At 39.6% G+C, this 23,655-nt stretch overlaps 1 long non-coding RNA gene across 21 annotated transcripts in view; it reads left to right on the top strand.

The window, feature by feature from the left end:
* LOC103161041 overlaps positions 1–20,790 on the top strand; it is a 114,913-nt gene extending 94,123 nt beyond the window's left edge. For 17 of the 21 annotated variants that reach the window (XR_003481627.2, XR_003481636.2, XR_003481624.2 and 14 more), the window contains 4 exons: positions 10,170–10,475; positions 16,964–17,131; positions 18,034–18,393; positions 20,516–20,790. This is a non-coding gene — a long non-coding RNA (uncharacterized LOC103161041). Of the gene's footprint in view, positions 1–4,459; positions 4,502–10,169; positions 10,476–16,963; positions 17,132–18,033; positions 18,394–20,515 lie in introns of those variants that run through there. The other 4 variants (XR_003481626.2, XR_004768751.1, XR_003481625.2 and 1 more) reach the window with 4 other exon arrangements.
* The last annotated feature ends 2,865 nt before the right edge of the window (positions 20,791–23,655 follow it).

Genomic DNA, 23,655 nt, shown 5'->3' with positions numbered 1-23,655 from the left:
CAAAGAGCGTCTGGGGTCGATATGCTTGCCCTTTTTCAGGCCAACTGTTTATGTGGGTTTCTCCAACCTGGTAAAGACCCCTTCGTTCTTCATTCATCCCTCTCTTCAACTAGGTTCCGGAATTCAGCTCAGTGTATTTCTGTGGATGTCTGTCTCTGCTTCCATCAGCCACTGGATGAGGACTCTAGGATAGCATAGAGAGTAGTCATCACTCTCATTCTAGGGGAGGGGCTTCTAGGCCATCCTCTCCTCCACTGCCCGGACTGTCAGATCGTGTCATCCTTGTAGGTCTCTGGAGATCTTTCTAGTTCCAGATCTCTTCTCGGACCTATAGTGGCTCCCTCTGATATGGTATCTTTCATCCTGCTCTCTCTCCTCTATTCTTCCCCCAACTCAATATATCTGCTCCTCCATTTCTTCTCCTCTCCTCTTCTTCTTGTGCTCTTATTGTGGCAGCACCCACTCCCCTACACTCATGTAATGTTTCTTTCACAAATGTGGGTGCCTTCGTATTTGGAGCATAGATGTTCAGGATTGAGATTTCATCTTGATGGACTTTTCCTGTGATGAGTAAGAAATGCCCTTCTTCATCTCTTTTGATTGATTTTAGTTTAAAGTCCAATTTGTTAGATATTAGGATTGCTACACTGGCTTGTTTCTTGAGGCCATTTGATTGGAAAATCTTTTCCCATCCTTTTACTCTGAGGTATCACCTGTCTTTGAAGTTGAGGTGTGTTTCTTGTAAACAGCAGAAGGATGGATTCTGTCTTCGTATCCATTCTGTTAGCCTATATCTTTTTATGGGTAAGTTAAGACCATTGACATTTAGGGATATTAATGTCCATTGTTCGTTGGTTCTTGTTTGTTTTGGATTTATTGTTGGTGGTGTCATTGTGTGTGGATTTTGCCCTCCTGCTTCTTTTTGTGTTTGGCAAAATTAGATTATCTATTGCCTGTGTTCTTGTGCATGTAGTTATGTTCCTTGGGTTGGAGTTTTCCTTCCAGAACCTTCTGTAGTAGTGGATTTGTGGATATGTATTGTTTAAATCTGTTTTTGTCATTGAATGTCTTGTTTTCTCCATCTATAATGATTGAAAGTTTTGCTGGCCACAGTAGTCTGGGTTGACATCCATGCTCCCTTAGTGCTTGTAGGGTATCTATCCAAGACCTTCTGGCTTTCAGAGTTTCCATTGAGAAGTCAGGTGTGATTCTAATTGGTTTGCCTTTATATGTTACTTGGCCTTTTTCCTTTGCAGCTCTTAATATTTTCTCTTTATTCTGTAGATTTGGAGTTTTGATTATTATGTGTCGGGGGGACTTCTTTTTGTGGTCCAGTCTGTTTGGTGTCCTATAAGCTTCTTGTACTTTCATAGGCATATCTTTCTGTAGGTTGGGGAAGTTTTCTTCTATGATTTTGTTGAATATGTTTTCTGTACCTTTGATCATTGTTTCTTCACCTTCTTCTATACCTATTATTCTTAGGTTTGGTCTTTTCACAGTGTCTCATATTTCTTTTTATGAAGCTACAATCACTTTGATACCCAAGCCACACAAAGATACAACTAAAAAAGACCACTACAAACCAATATCCCTCATGAACATCGATGCAAAAATACTCAATAAAATATTGGCAAATCAAATCCAAGAACACATCAGAAAAATCATCCACCATGATCAAGTAGGTTTCATCCCAGGGATGCAAGGATGGTTCAACATATGAAAATCCATCAATGTAATCCACCATATAAACAAACTGAAAAAGAAAAACCACATGGTCATCTCACTAGATGTTGAAAATGCCTTTGACAAAATCCAATACCCCTTCATAATAAAGATCTTGGAGAGAACAGGAATAACAGGAACATATCTAAACACGATAAATGCAATATACACCAAACCAATAGCCAACATCAAACTAAATAGAGAGAAACTCAAAGCATTTCCTCTAAAATCAGGAACAAGACAAGGCTGTACACTCTCTCCATATCTCTTCAATATTGTACTTGAAAATCTAGCTAAAGCAATAAGACAAGAAAGGGGGATCAAAGGGATACAAATTGGAAAGGAAGAAGTCAAACTTTCACTATTTGCAGGCGATATGATAGTCTATATTAGTGACCCAAAAATCTCCGCCAGGGAACTCCTACAGCTGATAAACACCTTCAGCAAGGTAGCAGGATACAAAATTAACTCAAAAAAATCAGTAGCCCTAATATATACAGATGATAAATCCAATGAGAAAGAAATCAGGGAAACATCAGCCTTCACAATATCCACAAACAACATAAAATATCTTGGGGTAACACTAACCAAAATTGAAAGACCTGTACAATAAGAACTTTGAGACTTTAAAGAAGATACCAGAAAATGGAAAGATCTCCCATGCTCTTGGATAGATAGAATCAACATAGCAAAAATGGCAATCTTACCAAAATTAATCTACAGATTCAACGCAATCCCCATCAAAGTCCCAACTCAGTTCTTCACAGACCTTGAAAGAACAATACTCAACTTTATATGGAAAAACAAAAACCCAGGATAGCCAAAACAACTCTGCACAATAAAGGATCTTCTGGAGGCATCACCATCCCTGACTTCAAGCTCTATTATAGAGCCATAGTTCTGAAAACAGCTTGGGAGTGGCACAAAAATAGACAGATAGACAAATGGAATCGAATTGAAAACCCTGATATTAACCCACACACCTACGAACACCTTATTTTTGACAAAGATGCTATACAATGGAAAAAAAGATAGCATCTTCAACAAATGGTGCTGGCACAGCTGGATTCAGACATGCAGAAGATTCCAGATAGATCCATACCTGTCACCATGCACAAAATTTAAGTGCAAATGGATCAAAGATCTCAACATAAATACAGCCACACTAAATCTTCTAGAAGAGAAAGTGGGAGATACCCTTGAATAAATTGGCACAGGAGAATGTTTCCTGAACATTACACCAGTGGCACAGACACTGAGGTCTGCAATTAATAAATGGGACCTCCTGAAACTGAGAAGCTTCTGCAAGGCAAAGGACCCAGTCAGTAAGACAAAACGACTGCCCACAGAATGGGAAAAGATCATCCCCGATGTAGGGGAAGCTGTAGCCAGGCCTACTTAGGGATTGGCTACAGGTGTGCCTGCCCATGCCCTGGAAAGCTTGCGAGGGCGTGGTCAGGGGACATAGGGTGACTGTGTTTTCGCTTTTGGTTTCTCTTTTGTACTTGCTGGACAGACTGCTGCCACACCGGCTGTCTAGGTCGCTCTGTAAGTAAGGCTTTTCCCTATTAAATACCCTTATATTTCTACCTGACTCGTATTGGTAATTTCCCACTATACCCCGACCCCACATCTGACAGAGGGCTGATTTCCAAAATATACAAGGAGCTCAAGAAGCTAGCCACCAAAACACCAAACAATGAAATTAAAAAGTGGGGTGCAGAACTAAATAGAGAATTCTCAACAGAGGAATCTGAAATGGCTGAAAGACACTTAAAAAGTGCTCAAAATCCTTGGCCATCAGAGAAATGCAACTCAAAACAACTCTGAGATACCACCTCATACCTGTCAGAATGGCTAAAATCAAAAATACCAATGACAATCTATGCTGGAGAGGATGTGGAGAAAAAGGAACACTCCTCCATTGCTGGTGGGAGTGCAAACTTGTAAGACCACTCTGGAAATCAGTATGGCGGTTGCTCAGAAAAATGGGAATCAGTCTACCTCAAGATCCAGCCATTCCTCTCTTGGGTATATACCCAAATAATGTATGTTCATACAACAAGGACATATGTTCAACCATGTTCATAGCAGCATTGTTTGTAACAGCTAGAACATGGAAGCAACCTAGATGCCCCTCAACTGAAGAATGGATTGAGAAAATGTGGTACATTTATACAATGGAGTACTACTCAGCAGAAAAAAGCAATAGGATCTTGAAATTCGCAGACAAATGGATAGAACTAGAAGAAACCATCCGAGTGAGGTAACCCAGTTACAAAAAGACAAATACAAAGACATATACTCACTCATATATGAATTTTAGACATAGAGCAAAGGATTACCAGCCTATAATCCTCTTCACCAAAGAAACTAGCAAACATGAAGGACTCTAAGGGATAAAGGAATGGGAAGAGGCAGGAACTCCTGAGCTAATTGGGAGCATGAGGGTGGGGGAGAAGGAGCTGCCAGAATGAGAGCAGGAGAAGAGGAGTAGAGGAGAGGAAATAGAGGAACAGAAATATTGAGTTGGGGGATGAATAGAGGAGAAAGAACAGGATGAGAGATACCGTATTAGAGGGAGCCATTATAGGTCTGAGGAGAGATCTGGCACTAGGGAGATTTCCAGAGACCTACAAGGATGACACGAACTTACAATCCAGGCAATGGTGGGGAGGATAACCTAAACACCCTTCCCCTAAAATGAGATTGATGACTACTTTTTATGCCATCCTAGAGCCCTCATCCAGTGGCTGATGGAAGCAGAGACAGATATCCACAGATATACTCTGAACTGAACTCTGGAACTTAGTTGACAAGAGGGACGAATGAAGAGCGAAGGGGTCAGTACCAGGTTGGAGAAACCCACAGAAACAGCTGGCCTGAACAAGGGGGATCACATCGACCCCAGATGCTGTCTGGGAGGCCAGTACAAGACTGATCCAGACCCCTGAACATGGATGTCAATGAGGAGGCCTCTGCACTCCAGGGGGCCCCTGGTAGTGGATTAGTATTTTTCCCTGGTGTAAGAAGGGACTTTGAGAGCCCATCCCACGTGAAGGGATGCACTCTTGCCCTGGACACATGGGGAAGGGTGCAGGCCCAGCCAATGATGATGTTGTGGACTTTGTGGAGCCCCCGTTAAGGGCCCTACCCTGCCTGGGGAGTGGAGGGTGGATGGGGTGGGGGGTAGGTCGTGGGTTGGAGAGGAGGGATGGGGTGAGGGGAGGGAGAGGGAGAAGGGATTGACATGTGAAACAAGCTTGTTCCTAATTTGAACTAATACAAAAAAAAAGATGTATGATCAAATTAATGTGATCCAGTTTATTATCATAGAAGACAGACAACAGAATCTAATTCCCTAATCCATTAAGATGTACATCCTATGCTGGCAAAATAGCTCCGTGGGCAAAAGTCATTTGCTACACATATCTGACACCTTGACTTCAGTCTGAGGAACCCACAGTGAAAGGAGAGCTCTGGCTCATGAGAGTTGTTCTCTAATCTTCACATTCAAGTCATACACACTTACTCTCTCCCCTCTCTCTCTCTTTCATAATAGTAGTAGTAAACTTAAAAAATCAAAGTCCCAAAATCTTACAGTAAACTCCCCCTTACATGAGAAATATCATTAGCATTTAATTTTAAGGAGTAGCAAGCACTTATTTTTATTCAACATTACAAAAGATAACCTAAAAAAACAAATAAAAAAATTGAATGCATGGGCATTTGGAAATGTTAACATTTTTGTATATGATTGCCTATTTTTATAAAACAAGATAATTTACAGATGAATAATTAGAATTCAGTATGAGATTTCAGCTAAGTGATAGATTCCAAACCAACACACACAAAGGAAAGCCAAGTGTCTGTATAGGAATGTTGATGTAACACTGTTGAATTAAATATCTATTAGTCATAACAAATGACACAATACTCTGTCTAAAACAAAAATTCATTATCTCACAGAAGCTGGGATTTAGAATCCAAATGTAGCTAATCTTCTCATCCTGGATCTAAGTTGAAATTTGCAATCAGGGTGCTGGCCAACTTGTAATTATTGAAGACCCATGAGGAGATGGTCTTCCCCCAAGTTCACTCAAGGGTTCACTGGCAGGATTTGGACACTTGCCATCTACTGGATAGATGCCTCCATTGGTCCTTTGCCACATGAGCTTCACAGTGATGATACTAGGAAGCCAGAAAAGATGTGCATGCCAGATCAACACAATGTGGCAGCCATTTTCCCTAAAGATGAAAATCAGCCAACAGATGGAGGCATATCTACAGTAGTATGTCATTTCCTATTTCTTTAAGATAATGAGTCTCCTAAAACTATTTCTTTAATTTTGAGAGATGCAAATATGTGACATGTTTTCTCTTTCATAAGAAAAAAAAATGTTTCTGAAAGAAAATAAATTATTTCACCATCAAACAAAGAACTAAGTAACTGTGCTTAGCACTTGCATTCTGATGACCTGAGAACCTTTGGTAGAACAGGGCTGCTCCTACGGCAAAGGATTTTTTATATTCACCTCTAGTCAGTGGTTACCCAGATATTTGATTTTTAATTCCATTTGTTCAACTGGAATTTTACTTGAAAAAAATACTCAGTCCTTATGTCCTTTATTGGACATAAGAATAGTGAAATTAAACCCAGAGAGATAGGGGATCTAGCAGATTACGTGGGTGCTGATGCGAGTGCGACAAACCAATGCACTTCTTACATTTAATTATATAAAGTTTTTCTATATTTACTGATAGAGAAATGACAACCTACAAGTAAATGTTTTCTTTGTAACTTCTTTTCAGACAGAGTCACAACATGATTCAGACAAGCCTAGAATTTACTAGGTAGCCCAAGTTAGCCACAAATCCTAGTAATCCGAGCCACCAAGCCTGGATTCCATGCAAACAATTTTTGGAAGATCTTTTTGCTAAGGTTAATAAGTTCATATTGAGCAAGAGAAGCTCAAGAGAATCATTGTTATGAAGCCATTTATCTCCATTCTCTTTGGAGGTATCAGTTAGCTGGCCACACCCTTGTAAGGAGAACATTGAGTGAATAGTGCTTTTGGAAGAACAAAAGGCAATAAGGAGCATCACCTACCTCTTTGAAGCTGGCTGGTTCAAGACAAAGATGAGGTTTCTTAAGTAACACTCATTCTCCCAAAAGAAAACTCAAGCTACATAATTCTCTAGGCACCTTATTCTGTGTGTGTATATTTTATGTTCATTATTTAACATCTGCCCTTTTGTATAGCATTCCTATAAAATAGTCATTATTATTTTATACTGAATATAAAAAGGCTCATAAAGTTTACATAACCTGGTGTTTACCTACGAAGAGGTAGAAAGAAGTTTCCAAATTTCTTTATGTATTTTTTAATTTTAAACCTACTTATCTCTTGAGATTAGGTGCAAGATTAATTTCTAGAACTTCCAGTATAGTTTTGGGATTATATTTTATTTGTTAGTACTAGTTCTATTTATTCAGGTAACATTATGGAGGCTGAGAACTCAAACTAATATCTATACTGCATCCTAGAAATACAGAAATTAAAAACATGCAGTTTCTACCTTTGCTAAACTCTATATCTAGTACAAAGAGAAGGATGATGATGATGATAATGATGGTGTGTGTGTGTGTGTGTGTGTGTGTGTGTGTGTGTGTGTGTGTGTGTGTGTGTTTCTGATGCTACTATAGACTTATATGACTTATATGCAGGAAGCATCCTAGGAAGAGATAAACATCAATCCTTATTGGAAGTTCATATTTTCCCAGATGAAGTATACCTTGTGTTCAGTTTTAAATATATAACTACATAGACAAAATGAGGAGAGCACCAGGTTCCCGGGCACATAGAATCGCAGAATATGGTGCCCTGGGAAGTTGAGAAAGGTCATTGAAGTTGAAGTAGCTCATTTGTAACATGCTAAGCAGCATGTGTATGCCTCCTCTTTAGGGTGTTCTTTGAAGTGGTTAAATAAAGCAGTAACAATATAATTTTAATAAAATTATGCAGCACTGTGAAGAGTGAATTCTTGAACCTGGAGGCAGGTTTAGTTAGAAGAATGCTAGAAAGGTACAGAAACAAATTAAATTAAACAAGCACAAGTAAAGTTAGTAAGAGGGGAGTAAGCATAATTAATGAGAGAGAACTATCCATTCCTGATCACCAAGTATCTTTTACAATTAAGAGAAAGAAGGAACTGGTGGGAGGTACAGCATCTAGTACAATTCAAAATATTTCAAAGCAGCTCATATATACAAGGAATATAGAAGAAAGATGAAGTTCACAAGTAGAGTGAATTTTTTTGGTTCTCACAGAGATCCACCTGTCTCTGCCTCCTGAGCACCAAGATTAAAGCTGTGTGCCACCACCACCCATCTAAGTGACAGTGTGAACAGGTTGATTTTTAGGAAATCTATCAGATGCACAATATATTAGACCATCGAATAGTAAGTCTGAAGCCCAGGAAAAAAAAAGGTATTATAATATTCTACACTATATACTGGGTGTATATTGTCACTCAGAGTATATCTGACCTGACCATTCTGAAATGTGGTCAAGGCTTGTTAATCTTAGCCTTGCTGACTGCTGATATAAAAATTCACTTCTAAACTGGCCAGAAATGTAACCAGCCTATCTGATTATAATTATTACAATACTTGTTATTATTACTGATTATTCAGTCTGGTAGACTTGAACAAGATCCCATGCTCAGTACAGTAATCCTAAAATACACATAAGATTAATCACAGCTTCTCTACTAATTTTCTACTAATTATACACCAGTTATTTGGTCACTACCTGCATTTCAGTAATGTAGTTACAAAATACAAATATCAGAATACAAGCTATTATACATGACCAGGAAAAATAAAACAAATATAAACTTTTCTAAAGTGATCCATAAAAAGAAAAATATTATATACATGCTAATCCAAATATATCCTTCCATCTTCTCACAGTGTTAGTAATGCTATAGACATAAAGGTGCTGAAAATAAAAATATACCTGGTTACAAAGTTTGAGGAAGACAATAGGATAAAATACAGTGTTCTCTAGTGAATTACCCACATCCTATTTGACACTTTTGACCAGTGCCTAAAATAACCATGAATTTCCATAAGCTATCACGAAGCAATTGTGAAATCTCTATCACTGTATCTTGGGGACACTTGTTTTCCTGCGTGTAAAAACGAGATGCCTTGGTGAATAAGTAGAAGCAGACACCACAACTAAACACTGAAGTGAACTGAACTGAACTGAGCAAAGAGGTCCAAACCATTCTGGCAAAACCCACAGAAACAGCTGATCTGAGCAACGGGGGGCGGGGGGGGGGGGGAGACACCAGCATGGGACTGATCCAGACACCATGAACGTGGGAGTCAGTGAGAAGGCCTCTGAAATCTATGGTGCCTCTTGTAGTTGATCAGTACTTATCCCTAGCATAGGAATGGACTTTGGGAGCCCATTCCACACAGAAGGATATTTCCTCAGCCTAGACACACAGGGGACGGTCTAGGCCCTATCCCAAAGTATATGACAGACTATGAAGATTCCCCATGGAAGACCTCACATTCCCTGGGGAGCAGAAAGGGTATGGAATAGGTAGAGTGTTAGTGGGGGGGGGCAGGGGAGGTGGGGAGAGAGAGGGAATGGGGATTGACATGTAAAACAATCTTGTTTCTAATTTAAATAAAAAAATGGAGAAAAAAGAAAGAAACAAGATGCCTTATTCTGTGTGTTCAGTTACTTACCAAGATGTGATTTCACATGCAAGTGCAATGTGTGTCTTCAGAGAAGCTGCTCAAAAAGGCAGAACTCCTGGGAACAGACAGAGTGAACCTTGGAAAGTTGTAGAGGCATCTATGTACACAACTCTGAATTGCTCTGTTCTAAAGGTCAAAGGGAGCCGGTTTGAAAAGTAGTGTTCTTAGTTGTTGCAGCCTGTGTTCACTTTTCTACTTTTTCTCCATTGCTCTCCTTCTGCCTTGCCCTGAGCTGCCCTTGACAGAAATCAAGAATGCAGAAAAGTAGAGGGGCATCACCAGTGAGTTGGTGCAAAGGGCTCTGGAAGGGGCTTCTAGTGCCAGAGCAGCTATGCTCTTTTTGTTCTATAAATACTTAAAACATCATATAATATTTTCTAATGTGTGTGCAATTGCCCAGGGAGGGGTACATGGAGGCCAACCATTAGCATGGACTTCTTCTTTAATGACTCCTGTCTTAGTTACTTTTCTCCATACTGTAACAAAATCTGACAATAGCAAATCAAGGAAAGAAGGGCTTGTTTGGTCTCATAGTTCCAGAAACAGTCAATTGTGGAAGGAAGTTTTGGTTGTGGAAGTGTGAGGCAGCAATTCACATTATGCCCCCAGTCCAGAAGTGGAGAGAGATGAATGTCTGTGTTTGACTAGCTTTCTCCTTTTTTTGCAGCCCAGTGCACAAGCCAGGGAATGATGCTCCAGCCTTTAGAGTGAGTCTTCATATTTTAATCAAGATGATGCCTGACACACATTCCAGAGGATAACATAACCAAGGAAATCCATCCAGGTTGTACTTGGACATTTGCCTCTGAAGTCCTTCCCAATCCTATTAGACTGACAGTCAACACTAACCATCACAGGTCTCCATCTTACTTTTTGAGACACTGAACCCTGAGATTCCTGATTCTTCTAGACTGTATGACCAGCAGACTCCAGGGATCTTCCTATCTCTGCTTCCCCAATGCTGGGATTAAAGGTATCACCAATCTAGGTGTGTGTGTGTGTGTGTGTGTGTGTGTGTGTGTGTGTGTGTGTGATGTATGTGCAGGTGTACCAATGCATACACATGTAGATAAGCCAGAAGAGGATCTTGGGTGTTCTGCTCTATCACACTTCACATTATTCCCTGAAAATAGGGTTTCTCGCTATACCCTGGAAATAGGGTTTATTTGCTGCACCTAGACCCACACTGACAGTCAGCAAGCTCCAACATTCCTCCCTTTCCTGCTTCCTACCTTCTCTTCCGTCCTGTATATTCTGTGTCCTTTTCTGTCTCTGAACAAAAACTGTCAATATGTTTAAGACTCATTCAAACGCAGTACAATGTCAGGTTGGCCCTTGCTGTAATTGCACCTTCAAAAGCCTTATGTACAAATAAAGTTCCCATTCTGAGGTTTCAGGAGAACTTAAACTTAGAGAAATATCTCATCCACTGCAGAAAAAAATTAAGATCAATATGCTTAAGATTTTGAGACTCACCAAAAATAAATAAATTTTGTAGTAGCACCTAGTATTTGCTGCAAAAGAAGCACTCTCAAACTAAGGGTTTTAGAACAGAAAAGTGATTTTTTATGGTATTGTGATCAGTTGGGTGGTTCTTCTAGATTGTCTTGGCTGAGACCAGAAAATACAGCACATGGCCTCACTGGTAAGTGTGTAACTTACCTCTAAGTATTACCTGGTGCTGACTGGATGACTCGGGAAATTTGTCTTAGTTAAGGTTTCATTGCTGTGAAGAGGCACCATGACCATGGCAACTCATAAAGGAAAACATTTCATTGGGGCTGACTTACAGGTAAGAGGTTTAGTCCATTTAGTCATGATGGCAGGAAGCATGGTAGCATGCAGGCAGACATGGTGCTGGAGAAGGAGCTTGTAGGTTCTACAGCCAGATCTGCAGGCAGCAAGAAGAGAAAGGCCCTGGGCCTGGCTTGAGCATTTAAAACCTTAAAGCCATTCCTAGTGGTACACCTACTCCAATAAGGCCACATCTTTTTTTTTTTTTTTTTGGTTAAAATAATTTTCTTCTTTTTTCTTTTTTTATTAGTTCAAATTAGGAACAAGCTTGTTTCACATGTCAATCCCTTCTGCCTCTCCCTCTCCCTCTCCTCACCCTCAGCCCTCCTCCCCCACCCCCAACCTACTCCCCACCCCATCCACCCTCCTCTCCCCAGGCAGGGTAGGGCCCTCAACAGGGGCTCTGCACAGTCCACCACATCTTCCTGGACTGGGCCTAGGCCCTTCCCCATGTGTCCAGGGCAAGAGTGGGATGGGCTCTCAAAGTCCCTTCTTACACCAGGGAAAAATACTAATCCACTACCAGGGGCCCCCTAGAGTGCAGAGACCTCCTCATTGACATACATGTTCAGGGGCCTGGATCAGTCCTGTACTGGCCCCAGACAGCATCTGGGGTCGATGTGCTCAGCCTTGTTCAGGCCAGCTGTTTCTGTGGGTTTCACCAGCCTAGTACCGACCCCTTCACTCTTCATTCCTCCCTCTCTGCAACTAAGTTCCAGAGTTCAGATCAGTGTATATCTGTGGGTGTCTGCCTCTGCTTCCATCAGCCACTGGATGAGGGCTCTAGGATGGCATAAAAAGTAGTCATCAATCTCATTTTAGGGGAAGGGTGTTTAGGTTATCCTCTCCACCATTGCCTGGATTGTCCTTTGAAGACCACATCTCTTAACAGTGCCACTCCCAATGGCTCCCTATGAGCCTCCGGGGGCGGGTGGTCTTTCAAACCACCACAGGCAGCATAACCCAAACTTTACTAATTGTGATGGCTACAAGTTCTCAAGAAGATCAAGAATAAACGTCCCAATGAGTTATACTTCATGGGACTCAGCTTGAACATTTGATAACCTATCACCTAAAGCAAGTCACAGAGTGAAACCTAGAAAAGGAGAATCCAGTACAGAACATGGAATTTGTTAAGACTATTTTTCAAATTACCAATGAGAATACCCAAATAACTAATTAAATGTAAGAGTAGGAATTGGTCCCAAGAATTCTTGACCCTTCTAAGTACTTTCATACAGCAAATTCACTTCTGGTCTCCCGAAAGAAGAGTTGTTTGGGCATCATTTTCTAATTGCTTACTGCCTGTAGTATGTTGAATAGAAGGTTTTTTAAACCTCATATTGTTTCTACGAGGAAGATCTCTAAAAGCCCATGAAGGCACATGACCCCCTTCATTGTAGACTAGGCTAAGCTACAAATTACTTTTATATTTATGGGAAAGGTGTGAATAAAACATCCAAGATTAGATAAAAGAAGTAAACCAGTATGTATGTTTGAAATTCTCAACAAATTTTTAAGTTAAAAGACTTTTTAAGCAAATTGTAGAGCCTCTAAATACAGAGGACAACTGTAATTTTTCAATACCAGAAATAATATCTTTCCGCCTCTCAGAATTCCTAAGAAGAAAACTGCCATCTGAGAGCCTGTGGGAAGTCCCTTGCTTGCTCACACATACGCCCACCATCTCTGGGGCCCTAACACCACCCACCATCTCTGGGGCCCTAACACCACCCACCATCTCTGGGGCCCGAACACCTGTGCCTTTTTACTCTACAGATAGTCCTCACTTATACTTCCTGCTGGGAACAGCAATGCTACAATCTGAGGGCCTGCACATCCTACTGGAAGTCCTCACTTACCACTACTTATTTCTGCAATTCTAACTGGGACTTCTGAGGAACCACAGGAAAGACATACTTGATGTACCAAGTGTTCACTAATGAAGTTAAAGGCTGCAACCTCCTTTAGGGGTTGTATAACAACGACCTCTGTTATACTTCACATGAATCAGGACAGAGCAGGGACTCTGACACCTTCTGGTCTCCACAGGCAACCATGTGAACATTTGTATACAGACACACAGACATGTAAAAATTAACATCTTTAAATTTTTCACAGAGAATTATTTCAGTGAATGTTACAAATAATGTTAAAATACACTCAAAGAGGATCAGAAAAAAGTACTTTCCATGTCATAGCTTATCAGATGTTATATTAGCTGATGGGCTGTGTGCAGATGGTGAAACACGGACAGAAGTAGGTTAAAGTAACTCCAACTGCATGTTCATATTTGCCATATTGAATTTTTATAATAACAAGTTCATACTTCTTCCTCCAGATTTTTCTGGAGCTAATATCTTGCACAATTGTGTAGAAGAAAGAGCAGTGGGGTGAACCCAATATCTGAACCCAGATGTTCCCATCTATTAACCATATGTAAAGAAATCCCTTTTTTTTACAAAAAAAGAAGATCAGATAGAAGCTTTGATACCTCCCTTATTATGTTTTGAAATGGACCTATTTTACATTATAGGTTTAAATTCAAAATTTTAAATTCAGAAAGTGTGTCTGTTTGAGTAAAATGTCCCCTATAAGTCTTGGACATTTGAATACTTGGACCCCAATTGGTAGTTGTCTGGGGAGGAGTAGGAGGTGTGCTGTTGCTGGAGGAGGTATTTCACATGGTAGGGTTGGAAGTTTCAAAAGACTCATGTCATTTTGTGTTAGTTCTCTACTTCCCATTTATAGTCCAAGATATGAGCTCTCAGATACTTATCTGACTACCTGACACCTATTACCTCTACTCTACCATTGTGGACTCTAACCCTCTGAGAGCATAAAGCCAAAATAAACTCTTTAAAGAAAAAAAGAGCCTATCTTTGAAGGCTGGATAGTAAGTGTCATGAGTTTGTGACTAGTGTAGAATACATACTAAGGCCCTGTCTCACTAAAGAGGGAAAAAGCTATCTATCTTCTCACCTCAAGTCATACTCTAGGATCTTATGATAGGAAAAGATTAAAAATTCTTTTTTATATATGTTGTTTCCACCCACTAAGCCTTTTCAAGAAAAGGGCAGAGGAAGTAGCAATATATTGAATCTGAAGTCTGCTACTCCTATAGAACAGGCAGTTTTTCACTGAGGTTATGTTATGGGGAAGAAAGCTAAATATTAGTACTATTTCTTATGTATCCTTTCCAACAAGGCCTACTAAACAGGCATAGTGCTTTCAAATCACACCTCTCTCTCAAGGTAAAAACAAATAAATATAAAATGTACTTGTCTTGTTGAGCATTTTAATACCGTTATCTGGAGGGGATTTTTACTTAGCATGTATGACTGACTAAATAGTTGTTATTGAAATTCTACTCTGCAGAGCACCAGATGGCTAAAACACAGAAATGACACCTGCAGAAGGAATTAAATAAAGAAGGAATGTTCCCTAAAATTTGTCTTCTTGTGGCTGCCAGCTGTGTGAATAGGAACATGCAAAACAAGTATAATCTCCAACGCTAGTTTTCTTAAATACACCATGGGAAGTTGTTAGCACAGTGTCCAAGGAGTCAACAAATATTAAACCAGAAAGAATGGAGGCAGACAACAACATTTGGTTGTGACTTGCAGAATTGTCAGTGCTTGGAAATTAGACACAGATTCTGCCACTTGTAGAGTTGTTTGTAGTACAAGTGTGGCATTGGCCTATAATTATTCAACATTCATTTGGGAGTAGAGAGTGCAGGCACATATGGATGAGATTTGTACAGAAAAGCTAAAGAGTGTGATTAAAATATGGACCTTGTTACTTGTGTATTTTCAAGGACAACTACCTCATTAAAAGAATAGATTCAATAGAATAAATATTTTATATGATTTTGACTGTATACTACAAATCATCAGGATATGTGTTGATAAGATTATTTGTGTTATTTATCTATACTTTGCATTAACTCACACTGCTGTATTTCTCACAGAATTACATAAGTTGTCTGTATTTATTTGTCAAGTCGATGTACTTACTAACATAGTCAACTATCACCTGAATTGCTTTGCCTAATTTCAAACATCTCACGGGGTAAAATAAAAGGCCCTAGTTAACTTTCATACTTAATCATTAAAAGAAAATATTCACTGCATAAAAAATAAACAAAAATGAAGTAAATGGATTTATTTACAGAAGCCTCTTTGAACAAAACTAGACCAAGACTGAACCCGGTAACCAGGTAGAGTTGGAAGATTTTGATTCTTTCCCTCCTCAAACACTGATGGAGCAACAACTCCAAAACAAACTTCCTGTGAAAGAAAGGATAGAGTAGCTGGAGATCTTCTGGGTTCCATAAAAATGGTCAGACTTCATGGACCCAGTGGGTAGATAGAGCACATAGGCAGGAGACCCGGCCTACCACAAAGCCATGAGATCACACAGTGATCCCAGGGTCCAGGCTAAGGGAGCAAAGAAGTTGCCTAAGATGTCTGTCTGTCTTTACAAGGAGGGAAGGGGCTCCGGGAAGGAGCTCCCCAGTGCAGTTATTTGTGTTACCACACTCAGAACTCAAGCCATCTAGAGGAGAAGAAACACAGCAACTTGGGCTGATAGAGAATGTTAATTCTTGCTCAGAACAAATTGAACATACTCATGCATGAACAAGTGTGTGTGTGTGTGTGTGTGTGTGTGTGTGTGTGTGTGTGTGTGTGTGCAAATATGTGTTGTGTGTTGAAATTATAGTTTCAAAAATTGTACATCACAGTGTTGCTAGGGGACAGACTTGGGCAATCTTATTCACAGAAAAGAATTTTCATTTAGTTTTCATCCTATGCATCTGACTATTCTGTTCTTTGTCCTTTCTTTCTCCTCATTTTCTGTTTAGTCTTCTTTCCCTATTGTTACTTTACCATGTTGATTACTGGTATTCACTGTATTTGTCTTTCAGTAGAATACCTTATATTACTCTTATGTCTGACTAAAGCCTGGAAGAGCTCAACTGACAGCTGGATGGCATTGAAACACACTGCTCTTCTTTGGCAACTTTTCTTTTAGGCTCAAACGCGTCTTTATTAACCAAAACAGGAACCATTGGAACCAACACATTTTTTTTTTTGCCAATGAGATATAAGCTTGTTCATTTCTGTAGCATAAAAATCCATTCTCTCTCTCTCTCTCTCTCTCTCTCTCTCTCTCTCTCTCTCTCTCTCTCTCTCTCTCTCTGTGGTGTGTGTGTGTGTGTGTGTGTGTGTGTGTGTGTGTGTGTGTGTGTTATGGAAGCATTTTCCTTTAAAAAATGTTATCAGGTCCAGCCTGTTTGAATAAGTGGGAGTCAGCTGGTAAGAGGTCTGGTGGTATAGCAGATGATGTAAAATTTAGTAATTTGTTCAACAGTGGCCTTACCGTTAGTTCTATGTATACTTGGGTTTGTCATGGAGAAGAAATGGGCTTTCTTATTGGTTAATGTAGACTGTAGGTGTTTCATTTTCTCTGCATGGTATTCATTCATATAGCAGACTTCTCAGACTATAATGTAATGGTTTATTAACTTCATCATCTTTTTTTATTTTTTTATTTGAATTAGAAACAGAATGGGGTGGTAGGGGACAACAGAAGGGAGAAGGGAACTGGGATTGTCATGTAAAGCAAGTTTTCACACTACTGTTTTTACAAATTATTTTCTAGCAGTTCCTGGGAGTCAAACCCACGCCTATGCATAAGCAAGCATTCTACTACTGAACTGCATCCAAATCCCTAAGTGGACTCTTGACAAGAACGTCCCTGAACCTTGAGGTTTCATGCCTTGCTAGTAACCAACAGCTCTCTAATTGGATTCAAGAGAAATCATGCTTGGTATGGGAAGCCAAGTCAATAATTGGGCCTATTGTAGTCATGGATCTTGGAGGGGAACACATAGCAACCACTTTGCTAATCCAACATAATCCCTAACTACAGTCAAGATATCTGCCTTGTACCCAAAATAAGTATAGGTCTTACCCTTTATCAAGGAACCATCTCTGTAACAGATGGAGACCAAACAATTATATATGTGTACACATACAGACATTTGTGCAACAACAATTAATTAAAAAGAGACCATGAATTTGACAGAAAACAAAAAGGGATATATGAGAGAGTTTGGAGTGAAGAAAGGGAAAAAGAAAGTTATATAACTGTATTATAATCTTAAAAGAAATTCTCCATTGCAAATTTTACCTTGAAAAAAATAACGCACTGCCACCTGCTAAATGTTACATATAAATGGCTCTAAATATCATAATCATCCACTCATTTTTCTTTGTGTTTCTTTATCCATAAAAGCTTGCAGTTAATGAAATTCATAACCAAAATCTCCCTTGAATCATTTAATGGCTATAGCATAAATAAAGAGGAATGGTCTCTCCTGAATAGTGCTTGCTACTGTCAGTACTTTTACAGTATTATATTTCTAAAAAATTCTATAGCCATTGTAGAAAACATAAAATTCAAATCAATGAAAAACAAGATGAAACCCATACTCTTGTTTGTTTGGTTGGTTTGATTTGCATTATTTTTGTTTCATTCCAAAGCTAATTTTGTTTGTACTTTTAAGATTATAATTTAATTATTTTCTTCCTTCCCTTTCCTTCCTCCAATATCTCCCATAAACCTCTCCCCATTTTCTTTTATATACATATGTGGGATATGTATATACATGTGTATTTCTAAATATAACCTGTTGAGTCCCTATAACATTACTTATTCGTATGTTTCAGGGCTGACTGCTTTGGACAACCAATTGATTTTCTCTTCCCTTGGGAGAACCATCTCACCTACTCCAAGAAGAATACAGGAGAATGAGTGAGGGGGGTAAAATAACAATATGGACATCTGAAAAAGCCACAAGGAACCATACTATAATTTACTAAAATAACTCATAATGCATGTAGTTCATTGTATAAATACACATATATTTTTAATGAATTTTTCTCATCTCTTCTGATCCAAAGACCACCTAACCCCTATACTAGACATGAAAAGCTCTCCTTTAAGTTGTTCAGGAATATCTAAGAGACTTTGCAAACCATACAGCCTATTGATGCTGCCCTTGGTTACCCACCACCCAGAAATGGGAGGTAAGTTCTTAGAACTGAAGACACCATGCATTGCAGACACAAGGCCTTGAGAACCCTGGAACTTACCTCAGTGCCCCCTCCCTAAGGAGCAGCTTTTGTGGTATTAAAAGGCACTATTACAAGCTTCCAAAGGAAGGAAACAACTAATGGGAACATAGTGGCACACATATCTTTGTGGTGACCAACAGCTCTCTAATTGGATTTAAGACACACTCAAAAGGGAAATCATGCCTGGTACTCGAACCCTCCCTAACTACTACATGTTAATGATATGGTTATCTACATGGAAAATGTACAACCACTAATTTACTAAACCAGTCTATGCCTAAAAACAATCCTTATTCACCCTTATACCAACAGAAGTGTAGCCCTCATGCCTCATCAAGGAAACTTCTCCTGCAAAAGACAGAGACCACTACAAACACACACACACACACACAACCAATCAGAATGCAGGGTTTTGGAGCCCAGTCCCAATGGACTACATCTACAAAACACTCCAATATTTTTAAGGTTTATTCTTAAAAATATTGCATGAGTGTGCCCTCAGAGACAAGAAGAGGGCACCAGAGTCCCTGGAATTAGATTTACATGTCATTGTGGGTGCTAAGGAAGCCCTGCAAAGACTGCACACTTTCTTAAGGGTTGAGCCACCATCTCTCCTGCCTCACATTTAAGTGTGCATTTCCATGTGTCTCCTAAGCTGTGCTTATACACAACCATAATAACTCTTATTTTCACATGTTTCTATAACTCATTTAATATATATACATATATATATGTGTATATATATATATATATATATATATATATATTCAGGAAGTACAATATCTTAGTTCTCATGTTGGGTACATAAATTAAGGAATATTATAGTATCTGGCTTCTTAACCCTTTCTAGTAATAGAAGAAACAAAGCAGAATAGCAGAAGTTTTATGAATAGAATGTCCAAAGGTTGAAAGGCAGAATTATTGATACATTTGTATATTCTTGGGGAAGCTTGGTAATCTACATCAAACTGAGAATTCAAGGGTAGAGAGAAATTATCTTTGGAAGTTCTGGTACATGGGTCATTCCCAGAGACAGGAACCAGCAAGTGCTCACCCCCTGCAATTGTTTTTCTTTGTAGATCTTGGTAAAGTGGAATCCCAAGTTATTTCAGTCAAACACTAATTTAGGCATTGCTAAACAACTATTTATAGATATGATTAATGATAATAATCATTCAAGTGGATGTAATAAACAATATCCACATAATTTGCTGGAAAATGAAGAAAGTGATCCCATCCCTTGAAAGGTCTTAAGAGTCTAACTGATGTTTTTCCCAAAGAACTTCCTTCTGTACACGGCAGCTATAGACATATGTAAGTTCTCACTTGTCTTTTCTGACAGCTATGTCTCAGGTTTCACATTTGTCAGCCCAGCCTCACAACCATGTACACCAACATTTTATAATAAGTCGGCTAATGTAGATCTACCTTTGCATCTGTATGTCAGGGTGAACATTGACACCCAAGACCAGTTGCTGACTATTTATGTTCACCAGCACTGTTCAAAGTGCTGGAAATATGCCATTATTATTTCTACAATATTGAAAAGAAAACCAAGATGCATCCAGGTACTACCCACAGCTACACACCCCATCATGGTACAAAACCCAGTCTAGGCATATAAGGAGCCATTGCAGAGCTGCAAATGAGTAGTTGGGCAATAGGCAGGATGGAAAACAGGATGACTTAGAAGATAACCAAAGAACAAATCACATACAACTAGTTTACCTGGCGGGAAAAAATACTATTTTAATACTACTAGATGAGGAAACGGGATTGCTGGCTTCCATTAGTGTTTGTTTGGTTTTATTGAAAGTGAATTTTGCTTCAGACAATGTATCTGATTAGTTTCCCTCCCCCAGTCCTGCAAGAACTCCCCCCCACTTTCCTGCCTACCCAAACCCACACCCTTCCTTTCTCTCTCTTGTTAGAAAACAAGTAGCTGTCTAAAAAAAAAATTGATAATAAAAACAAGAGCCAAACAAATAGGGGAAAAAAGAACCAAAGAAGAAACACAGGAAACACATACAGACATTGAGACATTCACATTTGTGTTAACTTCTTTTCCTCACAGAGGTGCAGCATCTGGTTCAGCTCTCAAGAGATCACACCAATTGTTGCACAGTAGAGTGGAACCCAGAGAGACCAGCTGAAGGTCACCACAGCAGTCCAAAAGGAAAGCCATAGTGCCAGATTTCCATCAGGAAATGTGCACAAATCCGACTTCTTTTGAAATTTGAAGTACATGAGAAGGACAAAGAACAGACACCCTTAAAGGTGACCCTTAGAAGGAGTCACCTGATAATATGACGTTATGTATAAAATAAATCGTTTTGGTGTTTGACATAATTGCAGGTGTCTCTGGAATTTAAGGTGTCTCTGGAATTTAAGTTAAGATACACAGTGTGAAGCTTATTGGTTGGTACGGGGAGACACATGTTTGGGGTGTATATTAAAGCACATGGCACATCGATGCAAGTGGCATCTTTGAAGAGGTAAGTATAACCAGGCATCATGATGCAAGCCTGTAGGGAGAGACCCTGGATACCTGTACCACTAACCATACCGGTTTGGGCATGGACACAGGTACACAGAGGGGTAGGATAAAGAGGGAGGAGAGGAGGCACTCCTCCTCTCTTGGGGTTCAGGCCAGGTCTCAGACGCATCTGAGGCTGAGCTTCTCGGAGGGCCAATCTGGTTATCAGCTACATGTGTGAGTTGTTCTCATTGTTATCATTTATAATGTGCCATCAATAACCATATCTCTGTGTACAGTTGTGTTCCTTTTCAGCCTTTAATCACAGAACTCATGAGGCAGAGGCAGGTGGCTATCTATGAGTTTGAGACCAGCTTGGTCTACATAGCTAGTTCCAGGGAAACCAGGGATACACAGTGAGATTTATCAATAAGGGGTGTAGACAGAAAGCAGGTAAGCAGGGAAGGAGGGAGGGAGAGAAGGAGGGAGAGAGGGATGGAGGGAGGGGGAGGGAGGGAGGGAGGAGGGAGAAAATTATAAAAACCAATACTTTTCTACAAAAGTCTAAATAAAATACTTGCAAATCAAAATTAAGAATACATCAAAAAGATCATCCACCATGATCAAGTTAGCTTTATCCTGGAGATTCAAGGATAACTGAGATACATAAATCAATAACTGCAATCAATCACATAAGCAGACTAAAAGACAAAAACCACATGATCAACTCATTAGATGCAAAAAAAGCCTTTGGCAAAATCCACCATTCCATCATGATGAAAAGCCAGGGAAGACTAGGAGGAAAGGGACATACCTCAACATAATAAAGGCAAGCCCACAGCCAATATCATCATAAATGAACAGACATTCAAAGCATTTTCACTAAAATCTGAAACAAATATGTCCATTCTACCTACCTATGTAATATATCCAAAATGGTTCTTGAAGTCTTACCTAGAGCGATAACACACTGAGGAGATGAGGGGCATAAAAATAAGAAAGGAAGAATTCAAACCATCCATATTTGTAGGTGGTATGATTTGATAGATAAAAGACGTGAAAGTCTCTAGCAGGAGACTGCTGCAGCCAATAAACACTATCAAAAAAGCAGTGGGATGCAAAACTCAGCAGCCTTCCTGGGTGGGAGTGCAAACTTGTACAGTCACTATGCTCCTCAGGAAGCTGGAATAAATCTACCTTAAGGTCAAGTTTGAACACATAACCAAAGGACTCCATACCTTTCTTTAGAGATACTTGTCCATGCATGTTCAATTCTTGTCTATATATAATAGCCATATATTGAGAAGAGCCTAGACGTCCATTGACTGATAAATGAATAGTGAAAATATGGTGAATTTACACATTATTCAGTTGTTAATAGACATGAAATTATAAAATATACAAGTAAATAGAACGAGCTAGAAACAATCATCCCGAATGAGGTAACCCAGACCCAAAAATACAAGCATTGCCTGTTTTCTCTTAAATGAGGACGCTAGCTTTTAAGCTTTAGATATGTTTGTTTCATATCCACAGAGGCCAGGTTACCTGAGGGAGGAAGGAAACTTCCAAGGAAGGGAAAATAGAGTATAGTGCTATAAATAAAAGAGTGGAAGCTATAGTTGAAGGTAAAGTGGGGGGATAATGAGAAAGTGGGGTTAAGGTATGGGAAGTGATAACTAACCTTAAAGGCCTTTGGGGAAGCCCTATGGAAACCTACTACTGCAGAAGCTTCCTCAAATGTATACAGTGTGAACTATTGAGTCACCATATAAGGGGGCAGAGGACAGTGCCTTAACTAGACACCTTATGAATTCGTTGTCAAAAGTCAGGTGTCTGCCAGCTAACTATCTCAGCAACGGAGGAGAGGCTACCTTAAATGCCCTCCCCTGATTATGAGATTGATGACTGACTTATATGCCATCCTATAGCCTTCATCCAGCAGCTGGTGGAAGTAGAAGCAGACACCCATAACTAATCACCGAACTGAACTGGAACCCAGATGCAGAGAAGGACCAGTGAAGAGTACAGAGGTCCAGACCAGGCTGGTGAAACCCACAGAAACAGCTGACCTGAACATCCAGGAACACTTGCTCCCCAGTCTGATAGCTGGAATACCAGCATGGGACTGATCCAGACCCCAAGAACATGGGTTTCTGTGAGGAAACCTCAGAAATCTATGGGAACTCCTGTAGAAGCCCAGTATTTATCCCTAGCATAGGTGTGGACTTTGGGAGCCCATTCCATAAAGAGGAATACTCCCTGAGCCAAGACACACGGGGGTGGGCCTAGGCCCTATCCCAAAGGATACAATAGACACTGATGACACCCTATGGAAGGCCTCACCATCCAGGGGGAGCAGAAAAGATATGTGACAGATAAGGTTTTAGTTGGGGGGGGGGTAGGAAGGATGGGTGGGAGAAGGGAACTGGAATTGTCATGTAAAACAATCCTGTTTCTAATTCAAATAAAAAAGTTGGAAAAAATTAGGTGTCTGAAGGTGTATGGAATTATGTCTAGGTCTTCAATTCCATTCTATTTATCATGTGTCGTATTTATTACCACAGTCCTGCAATACAATTTGAAATCTTAGATGGTGGTACCTCTAGAAGTTCTTGTATTATTCAGAATTGTTTTAACTATCCTGGGCTTTTACATTTCTGTTAGAAATTACAGATGGTTTTTCAATTTATGTGAAGAGCCATGTTGGAATTTTGATGTGGATTATATTCTTTGAT

Source organism: Cricetulus griseus, chromosome 2 (genome assembly GCF_003668045.3).
Source record: "Cricetulus griseus strain 17A/GY chromosome 2, alternate assembly CriGri-PICRH-1.0, whole genome shotgun sequence".
NCBI classification, from domain to species: domain Eukaryota; kingdom Metazoa; phylum Chordata; class Mammalia; order Rodentia; family Cricetidae; genus Cricetulus; species Cricetulus griseus.
The sequence above is the reverse complement of the archived record's forward strand: the minus strand, read 5'-3'. Positions and strand labels throughout refer to the sequence as shown.